This window comes from Myotis lucifugus, unplaced genomic scaffold, assembly GCF_000147115.1.
Source record: "Myotis lucifugus unplaced genomic scaffold, Myoluc2.0 scaffold_330, whole genome shotgun sequence".
Classification (NCBI taxonomy): Eukaryota; Metazoa; Chordata; class Mammalia; order Chiroptera; family Vespertilionidae; genus Myotis; species Myotis lucifugus.
Window position 1 is genome coordinate 326,864 of NW_005871378.1, and position 4,305 is coordinate 331,168.

Consider the following 4,305-nt stretch of genomic DNA (forward strand, 5'->3'; position numbering starts at 1 on the left):
TGGATCAGGAGCTGCACCAGAGCGTCCAGCCCTGGCGCTCATGTTCCTACCAGGTCCCGGCGTACCGGAGGCTGGCACCCGGCCAGGGCTGGGCACAGAGCTCTAAGCAGGTACCCAGGGCCAGGCCCTCACTCTCCAGGGACGCACACCAGCCAGCCCCACCTCCTCCTCCGTCTGTCCCACCACTCGGAGCAGCCCTGGCACGTGGCTTTGTGAAGGGCTCTAGGATGGAAGAGGAAGAGGCGGAGACATAAAGGAGAAGAAAATGCGGGGAAGGGGAGACCGCGGGGGTACAAACAAGGACAGAGAGAGAAAGAGAGAGCCAGGGTGCGGTGGGAGATAGTGGAGGAAAATCGGAGTAAGAGTGAGAGAGAGGAGTGACAGAGAAATGGGGAGAGAAGACAGGAGAAACAACACTGAGAAAGAGGGAGGAAGGAGAGGGGCAGGGAAAACAAAGCCAGAGAGAACAGAGGCGAACAGAAGGGAAGAAGGGGCAGCTGGGCGAGAGGAAGAAGGGAAGGAAGGAAGGAGGGGGGGAGGGAGGTGACCCACAGGGAAGGGCCAGAGGATGAAGTGAGCAGGAGCGAAGGAGAAAGACAGGCAGAGGGCGGTCAGGGCAGGAGAGGGCCTTGGTACCGGGAGAGACAGAGAGAAAGCACAGCCGCCCACCGAACATTAAATACCTAACAGGAGATGACAAATCAAATGGGAATTACTGCGGTAAAAACATAATTAGAAACTTGATTGAAGTTAAACAGAATTTACATAACACTGCAAATTAACTTTACACGGAAAGTATTCACGGGGAAGGCAATGAAAAGGCATTTCATTAGTAATCTATATTTAAACAATAGGCACAATGGAGCCTTCAGAGGAGGAACTCCGTGCCTTCAATCTGAGCGAATGCCAAAGGCCAGGGGGGAACAGAAGGCAGTGGGTGCCCCAAGAGGAAGCGGGCGGGGTCCAGGTCGGAGGGGGTGGGTGGACACAGTAAGCCAGACCCGATTCTGGTGGAGGTTCTGCCCTTGACTTGCTGTGTGGCCATGGCCAAGTGTCTGACCTTCTCTGGCCCTCTGTTTCCTCATCTGCAAAATGAGGAAGCTGGAGAGCTGCTTTACGCGAAGGTGCCCGCAGGCCGGATACTGCAGAAGAGCCCGGGAGAGGGCAGAGGGCAGCGGGCAAGAGTGCTTAGGATTCAGAGGGACCCAGTTCACAGCTCCACCCCCCCCACCCCCCCCCACTAATTAGCCCTGGCGTCATGCGAGCTTCTTCCTCTCTGGCCCTGATTTACCCATCTGTTCAGTGGGGATAAGTCCACTCCTGCTCAACGTCTCACAGGCAGGGGGAGGACTTAGGGAGCTATTGGTGGGGGCAGGCTTAAAGAAAAGTGAGTCTACGGCACATTCTTGTCCCATCCGCGGAGCACACTAATGAGATTACAGGGCAGCCTGCCATGGAGCACGCATCCTCCGAGCAGCTTCCCTCAGCGCCCCCAGTCCCCGAAGCAGCCAGAGGCAGCTGTCCCTGAGGGACTCAGGGGTCACAAAGTCCCTGCTGGGCTCCCTCCTAGTCTCGGTGTGGGTGTGGAGAAGTCTCCCGAGCCTCCCCCTCACTCCAGTCCCATCAGCCTCTGGGCTGGTCCGTGCCCCTGCAAACCCCCGGCGGTGTGGTGTGCTCCTCCCCACCCTCATCCCACCTGGAGCTCCACGCTGAGCACTCGCCCATCCTATCCTCAAGGCTGGTTCAGGGACAGGGGCCTCCCCGCAGCCTCCCTGAACAAGCCGGGCTCCTCTCTCCACTGAGAGCTGAGTGCTAGGTGAGAAACACAGCAGACGCACAAGGTGGATGCCTTCCCCCGACCCCCAAACGCACACACCTGCCCGCCCAAGGCAGAGCGCTCGGCAGCTCCAACTGCTGAGCGTCAGCAGCAGCTCTGCCGGGCACTCACAGTACAGAAAGTTTCTACCGTTTCTTTTAAGATAAAGGATCCAGACAATGCTTAGGGGTCCAATAGGGAGGTGCTGGGTGCCCTTCCCCTACAGGCAGCCACCTCTAGAGCCAGTGTTTTCAGACTCCAGGCAAGGGGGAGGCCTCAGGGGCCCAAGAGCCCCAGAGGGGAGGGAGGAGGTCAGGAGAGGGAGGGGAAGCTTCTTAAAAGAAAGTGCAAAGTATGCAGACATCAGGGCAAGAGGTTCGGCTAAGCCCAAGGAATGCCCGCCAGAGTGACAGGGAGGGTCCCGCACATGGGCAAACCCACAGCCCAGCCAGACACCCATGGGCCTGGGCCCCTGTGTGGCCAGGTGTGGAGGGGGAAGCTGCTCTGGTCCCTTCTCCCTCTCTACCACCTCTCTCCACACATGGCTCATTTTACTGAGGCCTCTGAGCCTGTTAATGCTGTTCCCTCTGCCTGAGGCGTCCTTTCCCTATTTGCCAGCAAAATCTTCCCCATCCATGAAGAGCCCACTGTCTCAGTCTTCCTCCCTCCCTGGCTACACCTTCTCCATCTGCTTACTGCCCCCGCCCCCCTTCCCTCCCTCTAGGGCAGTGGTTCTCAACCTTCTGGCTCTTTAAATACAGTTCCTCATGTTGTGACCCAACCATAAAATTATTTTCGTTGCTACTTCATAACTGTAACATTGCTACTGTTATGAATCGTCATGTAAATATCTGATATGCAGGATGGTCTTAGGCGACCCCTCTGAAAGGGTCGTTCAACCGCCAAAGGGGTGTCGACCCACAGGTTGAGAACCGCTGCTCTAGGGGCTGGGTGCCCGGTGACAGTGACACAGACTCAGGCTGTGGTCTGCTCTAGCTCCACTCCCTCCCGCAACAGCACCCATACACGACAGCTACCACACATGTATCTCCAGTCGGGACGCACGCTGCCTCCCAGACTCATCCATCCGACTGCCTGCTCAACCCTTCCCCTTGGAAGTCTCAAAGCCATCGCAAACGCAACTTGTCTAAACACAGCTCCTCGCTTCCTTCAGCCTTCCCTGCCGGCAGCCCTGGCTGAGTAACTGACCGTCTCTGCTCTGCCAGGGCTCCAGTCTCACACCCAAGAGCCTTCCTCCGCTCTCCCCCTCTTCTCTCATCCTCTACCTCGAATCCACCGGCTGCAAGATCTTAAAGTATATTCAGACTTCGATGGCTTCCCACCCACCTCTCCCCCTACCGCCGCCACCCCTGCCTGGATGTGGCCCGCAGCCCCCCAGCCATCTCCGGGCTCCCCTCTTGCCCGTCTACATGAGTGGGTCCCCCAGGATCTCTCTGCCTTCTCCTTCTACCCCCCACTTCACTCCAGCCTCGTGACTTCTCCGCCACTTCCTTGAGCACCCCAAGTGCACCCCAGTCCCTACCTCCTTGGGTTCAGGTCTCTGTTCCAATGCACCCGGTCAGAGGCCTCCCTTGACCATCCTTTGTCAAAGATCACTTTACTCCACCTGCAAACTCGGTTACTTTACTCAGATAACTTCCCTTCTTAAAATTTAGCATCACCGGACATGTTATATATCACGTTCGGAGTATTTCTTGTCCATTTCTGCTCATGAGAATGGAAGCGCCATGAGGAAAGGGAATTTTGTCCGTTTTATTCCCTGCTGTCTCCAAAACATCAAGCAGTTCCCAGCACGAGACTTTCCCAGGAAACATTTGGGGCGTGAATAAGTGAACAGCGCCACTTCCCCTGGGAAGCCTTCCCCGACTGCCTGCCTGCAGAGCCGGCACAGGGCCCCTCCCGTGCGGGCAGACCCTACACGGGCCTTGTGCACGGAGCTTATGGCGGTGGGTCCGGCTCTGGGATCAGGTGTCCCCCTCCATCATTGATTGCACTTTTTCAGGGCAGGGCTGGGTCTGATCGTCTTCAAAAGCCAGCCCTTAGCGTGGGCCGGGCCTGGTGTGAGAGCGGTGAGTGAATGAGTAAACGGATGGTCAGAGGGTGGATGGGTAGATGAGCAGATGGACAGATGAAGGAGTACATGGAAGGATGGTTGGATGGGAGGATGGAGAGATAGCTAGATGGCTCGGTGAGTGGATAAGCGATGGGTGGATGGACAGGTCCACCACAGGCACACAGGTAAGACTGGCGGTTGCGTGGGATCGATAGCTGGACTTCTCTGGGGAGGACAGGCCAGACCAGTGCAGTGCAGGGAAAGTGTAGAAGCTGATATGGCAAATGGGATACAGCAGAGCTGCTCTGACGTGGCCAGAGCTGGCTGCGGACCCTTGGCAAGCACATTAACTTCCCTGTGCCTTGGTCTTGTGGTCTAAAACTAGAGATAACAATTCTTACGCAGAGAAATCCCT

The 4,305-nt window shown here is 56.9% G+C and overlaps 1 protein-coding gene across 1 annotated transcript in view; it reads right to left on the bottom strand.

The window, feature by feature from the left end:
• Nucleotides 1-4,305, bottom strand: part of ZMIZ1 (zinc finger MIZ-type containing 1) — a 174,966-nt gene that overhangs the window by 152,436 nt on the left and 18,225 nt on the right. The gene's annotated exons all lie outside the window — the stretch shown is intronic.